Source organism: Schistocerca serialis, chromosome 4 (assembly GCF_023864345.2).
Source record: "Schistocerca serialis cubense isolate TAMUIC-IGC-003099 chromosome 4, iqSchSeri2.2, whole genome shotgun sequence".
NCBI classification, from domain to species: Eukaryota; Metazoa; Arthropoda; class Insecta; order Orthoptera; family Acrididae; genus Schistocerca; species Schistocerca serialis.
The window spans coordinates 852,397,570-852,408,435 of record NC_064641.1 but is presented as its reverse complement, the minus strand read 5'-3'; the positions used below and the strand labels follow the sequence as shown (position 1 = coordinate 852,408,435).

The 10,866-nt window shown below is 43.1% G+C and overlaps 1 pseudogene; it reads left to right on the top strand.

Moving 5' to 3' along the window:
* The first annotated feature begins 489 nt into the window (after positions 1–489).
* LOC126476141 (5S ribosomal RNA) lies at positions 490–607 on the top strand (annotated as a pseudogene).
* The last annotated feature ends 10,259 nt before the right edge of the window (positions 608–10,866 follow it).

The window sequence follows — 10,866 nt, the reverse complement described above, 5'->3', positions numbered from 1 at the left end:
ATCTAATTTATTGACGTGCGAACTGTTGGCCCATACAGGCGCACAGTATTCTGCAACGCTGTAGACTAGAGCCAAGGAGGAAGTGCGAATTGTCGTAGCATTACTTCCCCAAGTAGAGACTTCGAGTTTCTGGATGATATTGACTCTGCCTTTGAGCTTTTGTCTCACATCCTGTAGGTGTCCTTTAAATGTTAGGCTGCGGTCCAGTTTAACAACCAGGTATTTTGGCGCTCTTTCTTGTCATATTCTGGTCTGCTATATTCAAGCGCATCTTCCTGTCTGCTTGTTTGTTATTCAGATGCATCACTGTGCTGACTGTTTTTGATGCATTATGGTTCAGATGTCAGGTCCTGTAGTAGTTAGGAAGCTGCACCAAGTCATAACTTAGGCCTGATTCCAATTGTTCGAATGACTCGTCATGTAAAGCAATAGCCAGATCACCGGCATATACGAACTTCAGTGATTTGAGTTCCGGCATATCAGAGATGTGGCAACGGCCTTGCCGCAGTGGATACACCGGTTCCCGTGAGATCACCGAAGTTAAGCACTGTCGGGCGTGGCCGGCGCTTGGATGGGTGACCATCCGGGCCGCCAAGCGCTGTTGCCATTTTTCGAGGTGCACTCAGCCTCGGGATGCCAATTGAGGAGCTACTCGACCGAATAGTAGCGGCTCCGGTCAAAGAAAACCAGCATAACGACCAGGAGAGCGGTGTGCTGACCACACGCCCCTCCTATCCGCATCCCCACCTGAGGATGACACGGCGGTCGTATGGTCCCGATGGGCCACTTGTGGCCTGAAGACGGAGTGCTTGCTTATATCAGAGATGTTCAAATAAAACAGTAAAGGAGAGCCTTGAGGCAGTCCATTATTGAAGATTCGGGCTTTGCTTGATTTTCCATGAAGATGTACTCTGTACTTCCTTGTGGATAGCATATTATAAAAGAACTTTGATGACTGCTTACATTTGACTACTGTAGCAAGCTTATACAGTAATCCTTTAAGCCATACTGTGGCTTATGGAGCTGAGAGATGTGAAATACTACACCGGACTTTTTCTTGTTCTGAAAAACACGTTCAATATGCGTGGTTAGTGCCACTACTTGATCGCAGCAGCTCCTATTCGACCTGAGACCAGCTTGCTCCACGGGTTCACATGGTTCAAATGGCTCTGAGCACTATGGGACTTAACATCTGAGGTCATCAGTCCCCGAGAACTTAGAACTACTTAAACCTAACTAACCTAAGGACATCACACACATCCATGCCCGAGACAGGATTCGAACCTGCGACCGTAGCGGCTCCACGGGTATTGCTGCATCTATTAGGTGTGTCACTCTCTTTAGGGGAATTTTCTCGAGACGTTTGTACATCACACACAGCAGAGAGATACGTCTGTAGCTCTTGGGATCTCTCTCGTCCTTTCCAGACTTCAATATAGCTATTATCTTCGACTCCTTCGCCGGCCGAAGTGGCCGTGCGGTTAAAGGCGCTGCAGTCTGAAACCGCAAGACCGCTACGGTCGCAGGTTCGAATCCTGCCTCGGGCATGGATGTTTGTTCTGTCCTCAGGTTAGCTAGGTTTAACTAGTTCTAAGTTCTAGGGGACTAATGACCTCAGCAGTTGAGTCCCATAGTGCTCAGAGCCATTTGAACCATTTTTCGACTTCTTCCATTTGTTTGGGATGTTTCCAGTCTCACGTATGGAGGAGAAAAATTTGCGGAGCCACGTGCGTGTTCTCGGTCCTAGGTTCTGGTGGGATTCCCTCAGGTCCGGCCGCCTTCCTTGATTTGATGTCATTTATTGTAGTTATCAACTCTTCTTCAGATATAGTGATCACAATGTCTGGGAGTTCTGCGCAGTGCACTGCTTCAGCCTTGAGTTTTTTAAGGTCATTCTTCTGTTGTGTAGGGACGTGGATCTTGGAGTTATCAAGTATAACTGAGCTTTTTTTATTAGGGTTAACAACACTGTGTTTGAAGCTAGTATGTACAGCACCCCTTAATTTTCTGAGAAGGCCCCAACTTTTACAGCTGGAATGGGCAAAGTCAAGCTTCTCAAATAGCTCATGCTCTTTCTTCATCAAGAAGCTTGGTGAGTGAGTCTGCAGTCTGGGGATTTCCAGTGTTGTATTTCTGAATAAGAGATTCACATTGTTTGGTAAAGCCTGGTATGTATTCTCTTCTATCTCCACGTGGGATAGTTTCTTGGGCTGCTCGCAGCAGCAGTTTGGTAAATCGTTCATAGTTTATCGGAATTGGAGGAATTATGGTCACAGTTTGTTCCACGCGAAATTGGAATTTGCCCAATTTTGCCTTACGGAGGTTCCAGCGGGGGATTGGTGGGCTGTCTATGACTGGTACCTGCAGGCCAATCTCCACAATGACTGGTGAGTGCTGTCTTTTCGGCAGGCGTGTCAAAACAGTTCGCTTTGTTAGCATTGGGATCCCGTCATTACTGGTCGTCACAAAACAGAGACCTGGCGAAGTTGAAGTTTTCCATGCATTCGACGTAAATGTGGCCTCTTCCTTAGCATCGTATATGAGATGGATATTGTTGACATCAGCCCAATCTACTAGCTCGAGAAATTGGTCATCACAGGAGTGGTATCGCCATCTGAAATGGTGAAAACTGAAATCCCCAATGTACACTGCTGGGCGGCTTACATGAGGAAGAACAGGAGATGCCCAGTTTTTGGATGGAGGTTTCCACACATTTTAACCCTATGGCAAAGTCAGTGGGCGAGGGAAGCTCTGTAGTATTTTTCAGTAGCTCATTTTTAATAACTGTTGCGATTCAATGATTTTCGTGGCCTTTGGAGGTAACTGTGGTAAATCCTGGCACTTTAACTTGGTAAGTTGAACTCTCATCGTTATGTGTTTCTTGAAGACACCTATCTCATTTTCTTTCATAATTTTGGAGAGGATATCACCTATGGCTTTGCTATAGCCTTCAATGTTGGATTGTCATATTCTTAGAACATGCCGAATTTTTGGTTTTTCGATTGTCGCATTCTGCTAGCCTTCGAGTAGCGCATCTGGCAGGGCCAGGAGGCACGAGTACGTGCGGCCAAAGAATGTCAGACACGATGTTAGGAGGTACCCCATGACAGAAGTCATCCTACATCAAGAATGTTGACATAGTCGTCAGTAAACTGCACCTCTCACTACTGGATGTAGACAAGCCCTTTCCAATCTACCAGATGAATCTTTAAAGCACGAAATACCTCATATTTTCGACGATAGATCCTTATCTGAACACTGCAAAGTTGCAGGCTCACACAGTACTAAAGACAGCAAATAGAAGAAATCCGAAGAACTATAGATCTACATCAGAGGTAGGGGGTTGGAATATTTGTTGTGTTCCAACATTATGAAATACGCTGGTGTCCAAAATTAAAGCAACAAACCGAAATTTTGCAAGGTTGCGTTTATTTTGCCATAAAATATTGTAATCAGGTGACAGTAAACTGGAAACAATATAAAGAATAAAGAAAATAAACAACTGCAACTTGCATTGCCGTAGACAAAAATGTTCTTGGTTTCTTCCAACGTAACGGATTTAGGTACACTTTCATATAACTTGGTAATGCGCTCAGCATGGGGTGTGACCACCTCTAGCAGCAATACAGACCTGATAATTGACGGGGCATGCTGTGAATGATGTTATCAACCTCGTGTTGAGGCAATAACGCCCGCTATTCCTGCAGCGCTGCTCGCAGAACTTGGAGAGCGGTTGATGGATGCTCACGTGATACAACCCGTGTCCCTAGTGCATCCCAAACGTGCTCTGTGGGATTAAAATCAAGAGAGCGAGCAGGCAACGACATGCATGCAGTATCTTCTGTTTCCAAGTACTCATCAGCCACACGTGCTGTAGCATTATTGGTCAAGCATTATTGTCCCGAAATACGACGTCCGGGCCCACAGCACGTCCCAAGATCTCGTCACAATTCCTGACAGCAGTTAAACCTTGCCGATTCACCCGTAGGATTTCACGAAGAGGTGTTTCAGTGGTCAAGATAATCCCTGCGCACACCATTAGGGATCATCCTCTAAACCGGTCTCTTTCCACAATGGTTGGGGCCCGAAATCGTGTTCCACGTTCCCTCCAGACGTGAATCTGTCGAGAATCACTGTTCAGACCAAATCGGGACTCATCTGTGAAAAGAACATTGGCCCAGTCTTCGACGGTCCAGGTGGCATGTTGACGGCTCCATTCTAGACGTTCCCTTCTCTGAAGACGTATCAGACGTGGACATACTGCAGGTCTCCGACAATGAGGGCCACTTTGCCGAAGCCTCTGCACACCGTTTGCCTCGATGCAACACGTACAGTGTAAAGTGAGAGCTCGTACGCCAGTTGCCGTGCAGCACTAAGTCGGTACCGCCGTGACCTTACAGTCACATAACGGTCCTCTTTTCTGACGTCACACGTGGTCGGCCCTGCCCTGGTCTTCGGGATACAGTTTCGGTCTCTATAAACTGTCGCCACATCTGGAAACAACAGAACGATTCGCATTAAGCCATCGGGCCACATCAATTTCCGACTGTCCTGCTGCAATTCTTTCCATGGCCCTCCACCGCAGAGAGTCTGGTAGGCGTCTTCTTTGTGCCGTACTGCACCATCTGTGACTGTGTACACAGCGACTGTGCATGTGGGACCACGCAGTAACAAGTATCGCGTCTGATAAGTGCTCTGACGTCATCGTTAGCGTGGTTGTCTGTTGACCAGAATTCCATTTTCCATGCAGGAGACGATCGTACGGACATCTGATGACAGTTTGTATGATTATATCGTGAATTAGGTAAAGCACGGGGAAATAGTGATTTGTTGCTTTAAGTTTGGTCACCAGTGTTGTGGAAAAAAATGTTAGAAAAAAGTGTTCCGAGACTGTTACCTGAAATGCTCCTCCATGATACTGACAAGAGGGAGATTGATTTAATAATTAATTCACTAAAGACCAAGAACTCTCATGGATATGACGGGGTATCTAGCAGAATACTGAAGTATTGTTCTATGTATGTTAGCCCAGTTCTCAGCCATATCTGTAACTTTTCCTTTAGGAGTGGTCGGTTTCCTGACCGATTAAAGTACTCGGTAGTGAAGCTATTTTATAAAAAGGGAGACATTGATAATGTTGACAATTTTAGACCTATTTCTATGCCATCGGTGTTTGCTAAAGTTATCGAGAAGCTCGTATATACAAGGTTACTGGAGCATTTAAATTCACATAATTTGCTGTCAAATGTTCAGTTTGGTTTTAGAAATGGTTTAACAACTGAAAATGCTATATTCTCTTTTCTCTGTGAGGTTTTGGACGGATTAAATAAAAGGTTGCGAACGCTAGGTGTTTTCTTTGATTTAACGAAGGCTTTTGACTGTGTTGAGCACAAAATATTACTGCAGAAGTTGGACCATTATGGAGTAAGGGGAGTAGCTTACAATTGGTTCGCCTCTTACTTTAAGAACAGAAAGCAGAGGGTAGTTCTCCGCAATATTGAGAGTGGTAGTGATGTTCAGTCCCAATGGGGCACTGTTAAGTGGGGCGTTCCCCAAGGGTCGGTGCTGGGGCCACTGCTGTTTCTTATTTATATAAATGATATGCCTTCTAGTATTACAGGTGATTCAAAAATATTTCTGTTTGCTGATGACACCAGCTTGATAGTGAAGGATCTTGTGTGTAATATTGAAACAGTAACAAATAATGTAGTTCATGAAATAAGTTAGTGGCCTGTGGAAAATAATTTGATGCTAAATCACAGTAAGACTCACTTTTTACAGTTTCTAACTCACAATTCAACAAGAACCGATATTTTGATCAGACAGAATAGGCATATTATAAGCGAGACGGAACAGTTCAAGTTCCTAGGCGTTCGGATAGATAGTAAGCTGTTGTGGAAAGCCCATGTCCAGGATCTTGTTCAGAAGCTAAATGCTGTTTTATTTACCATTAGAACAGTATCTGAAGTAAGTGACACTTCAACACGAAAAGTAGTCTACTTCGCATATTTTCATACGCTTATGTCGTATGGTATTTTTTTGGGGTAATACTTCTGATCCAAAAAGGGTATTTTTGACTCAAAAACAGGCTGTTCGAGCTATATGTGGTGTAAGTTCGAGAACGTCTTGTCGACCCCTATTCAAAAATCTGGGAATTCTGACATTGCCCTCACAGTATATATTTTCTTTAATGTCGTTTGTTGTTAGCAATATTAGCCTATTCCCAAGAGTTAGCAGCTTTCACTCAGTTAATACTAAGCAGAAATCAAATCTGCGTGTAGAATGCTCTTCCTTGACTCTTGTACAGAAAGGAGTGCAGTATTCTGCTGCATCCATTTTCAATAAGCTACCACAAGAACTCAAAAATCTTAGCAGTAGCCCAAACTCTTTTAAGTCTAAACTGAAGAGTTTCCTCATGGCTCACTCCTTCTATTCTGTCGAGGAGCTCCTGGAAGAGCTAAAAAATTAAGCAAATTCCAGTGTTACATTGTTGATTTTCTTCATTTAAACTTACGACTTGTCACCTGAATATGTTTTTTTATATTTCATTTTATCTGTTTCTAAAATCGTGTTATAATTTCATGTATTGACTCGTTCCATGACCATGGAGACTTCTCCTTAATTTGGTCCCACGGAACAATAAATAAATAAATAAATAAAATGATCTGTTGATACCTAACAAGCGCGGATTCAGGAAATATTGTTCTTTTGAGACACAACTGCCTCTCTATGTACTCGATGTAATGAGTGTTTTCGAGGCCAAGCTCATTCCACGTTTCTAGATCTCCTGAAGGCTTTTGACATAGTTTCTCACAAGCAGCTTCTAATTCAACTGCGGGCCTATGGATGATCGTCTCAGCTGTCCGACGGTACTTGTGATTTCCTGCCACAAAGGTCGCAATTTGTAACAATTGACGGGAAGTCATATAACGAAACCATACTCTACCTGAGGTTCCAGAAGGAAGTGTTATTGGTTCGCTATTGTTCATTATCTGTATAAACAGTTTACCACTGTTTGCAGATGACGCTGTCGTTAACCGTATAGTAACGTCATCAGAAGATCAAAAAGAACTACAAAATTATCTGTCACGAGATATATGCAAGGTGTGAAAAGTGACATTTAATCCTGAGTAATACAAAGTGATACGTCCTGAACACGAACGCTAAAAAATCTGTTGATTTTCGGTTGCACGATAAATGACACAAGTTTAAAGATTGTCGATTCAGCCAAATACCTGGAGATTACAATTACGAAGAAACTAAAACTGGATCCATCATATAGAAAATGTTACGGGTAAACAGAACCCTACATTGCGTTTTACTGGCAGAGTGCTCAGAAGATGCAACAAATCTCCTGAAGTTCGTCCTCTTCTAGAGAAATGCTGAGCAGTAGGAATCCTTATCAAACAGGATTTGTGAAAGACGCTGACAGTGAGATAGTTCAAAGAAGAGCAGCACGTCTAATATTACCATGACTAGTGAGAGAGAGTCGCGGATATGACGACTGAGTTGCAGTGGCAGTTGTTAAGCTAACGAGTTTTTCGTTAAGGCTGGACCGTTTCACCAAGTTACAGTCACAAACTTTGCCCAACAAGTTCAAATGGTTCAAGTGATTCTAAGCACAAGTTTAAAGACACGTAACGTGTATCCACAGGACATGTGGCCTGTAATTGAAGAAGTGTCATGATGATCTCTCCATTGGCAAAAGATTCCGGAATAGTCCCCCATTTGGATCTCCGGGAGGGGACTGCCAAGGGGGAGGTTACCATGAGAAAAAGATTGAATAATTGGGGCGTGGAATGTCAGAAGCTTGAACGTGGTAGGGAAAGTAGAAAATCTGAAAAGGGAAATGCAAAGGCTCAATCTAGATATAGTAGGGGTCAGTGAAGTGAAGTGGAAGGAAGACAAGGATTTCTGGTCAGATGAGTATCGAGTAATATCAACAGCAGCAGAAAATGGTATAACAGGTGTAGGATTCGTTATGAATAGGAAGGTAGGGCAGAGGGTGTGTTACTATGAACAGTTCAGTGACCGGGTTGTTCTAATCAGAATCGACAGCAGACCAACACCGACAACGATAGTTCAGGTATACATGCCAACGTCGCAAGCTGAAGATGAACAGATAGAGAAAGTGTATGAGGATATTGAGAGGGTAATGCAGTATGTAAAGGAGGACGAAAATCTAATGGTCATGGGCGACTGGAATGCAGTTGTAGGGGAAGGAGTAGAAGAAAAGGTTACAGGAGAATATGGGCTTGGGACAATGAATGAAAGAGGAGAAAGACTAATTTTCTGTAACACGTTTCAGCTAGTAATAGAGAATACCCTGTTCAAGAATCACAAGAGGGGGAGGTATACTTGGAAAAGGCCAGGAGATACGGGAAGATTTCAATTAGATTACATCATGGTCAGACAGAGATTCCGAAATCAGATACTGGATTGTAAGGCGTACCCAGGAGCAGATATAGACTCAGATCACAATATAGTAGTAATGAAGAGTAGGCTAAAGTTCAAGACATTAGTCAGGAAGAATCAATACACAAAGAAGTGGGATACGGAAGTACTAAGGAATGACGAGATACGTTTGAAGTTCTCTAACGCTATAGATACAGCAATAAGGAATAGCACAGTAGGCAGTACAGTTGAATAGGAATGGACATCTCTAAAAAGGGCCATCACAGAAGTTGGGAAGGAAAACATAGGTACAAAGAAGGTAGCTGTGAAGAAACCATGGGTAACAGAAGAAATACTTCAGTTGATTGACGAAAGGAGGAAGTACAAACACGTTCCGGGAAAATCACGAATACAGAAATACAAGTTGCTGAGGAATGAAATAAATAGGAAGTGCAGGGAAGCTAAGACGAAATGGCTGCAGGAAAAATGTGAAGACATCGAAAAAGATATGATTGTCGGAAGGAAAGACTCAGCATACAGGAAAGTCAAAACAACCTTTGGTGACATTAAAAGCAACGGTGGTAACATTAAGAGTGCAACGGGAATTCCACTGCAAAAATTCAGAGGAGAGAGCAGATAGGTGGAAAGAATACATTGAAAGCCTCTATGAGGGTGAAGATTTGTCTGATGTGATAGAAGAAGAAACAAGAGTCGATTTAGGATAGGGGATCCAGTATTAGAATCGGAACTTAAAAGAGCTTTGGAGGACTTGCTGTCAAATAAGGCAGAAGGGATAGATAACATTCCATCAGAATTTTTAAAATCATTGGGGGAAGTGACAACAAAACGACTATTCACGTTGGTGTGTAGAATATATGAGTCTGTCGACATACCATCTGACTTTCGGAAAAGCATCATCCACACAATTCCGAAGACGGCAAGAGCTGACAAGTGCGAGAATTATCGCACAATCAGCTTAACAGCTCATGCATCGAAGCTGCTTACAAGAATAAGATACAGAAGAATGGAAAAGAAAATTGAGAATGCGCCAGGTGACGATCAGTTTGGCTTTAGGAAAAGTAAAGGGACGAGAGAGGCAATTCTGACGTTACGGCTAATAATGGAAGCAAGGCTAAAGAAAAATCAAGACACTTTCATAGGATTTGTCGACCTGGAAAAAGCGTTCGACAATACAAAATGGTGCAAGCTGTTCGAGATTCTGAAAAAAGTAAGGGTAAGCTATAGGGAGAGACGGGACATATACAATATGTGCAACAACCAAGAGGGAATAATAAGAGTGGACGATCAAGAACGAAGTGCTCGTATTAAGAAGGGTGTAAGACAAGGCTGTAGCCTTTCGCCCCTACTCTTCAATCTGTACATCGAGGAAGCAATGATGGAAATAAAAGAAAGGTTCAGGAGTGGAATAAAAATGCAAGGTGAAAGGATATCAATGATACGATTCGCTGATAACATTACTATCCTGAGTGAAAGTGAAGAAGAATTAAATGATCTGCTGAACGGAATGAACAGTCTAATGAGTACACAGTATGGTTTGAGAGTAAATCGGAGAAAGACGAAGGTAATGAGAAGTAGTAGAAATGAGAACAGCGAGAAACTTAACATCAGGATTGATGGTCACGAAGTCAATGAAGTTAAGGAATTCTGCTACCTGGGCAGTAAAATAACCAATGACGGACGGAGCAAGGAGGACATCAAAAGCAGACTCGCTATGGCAAAAAAGGCATTTCTGGCCAAGAGAAGTCTACTAATATCAAATACCGGCCTTCATTTGAGGAAGAAATTTCTGAGGATGTACGTCTGGAGTACAGCATTGTATGGTAGTGAAACATGGACTGTGGGAAAACCGGAACAGAAGAGAATCGAAGCATTTGAGATGTGGTGCTATAGACGAATGTTGAAAATTAGGTGGACTGATAAGGTAAGGAATGAGGAGCTTCTATGCAGAATCGGAGAGGAAAGGAATATGTGGAAAACACTGATAAGGAGAAGGGACAGGATGATAGGACATCTGCTAAGACATGAGGGAATGACTTCCATGGTACTAGAGGGAGCTGTAGAGGGCAAAAACTGTAGAGGAAGACAGAGATTGGAATACGTCAAGCAAATAATTGAGGACGTAGGTTGCAAGTGCTACTCTGAGATGAAGAGGCTAGCACAGGAAAGGAATTCGTGGCGGGCCGCATCAAACCAGTCAGTAGACCGCTGACAAAAAAAAAGCACTATGGAACTTAACATCTGAGGTCATCAGTTCCCTAGACTTAGAAATACTTAAACCTAACTAACCTATGGACATCACACACATCCATGCCCGAGGCAGGATTCGAACCTGCGACCGTAGCAGCAGCGCGGTTCCGGACTGAAGCGCCTAGAACCGCTCGGTCACAATGAACCGGCTGTCCAACAAGTACCACAATATTTTGTTGACTCCCACCTACATTGGGAGAAATG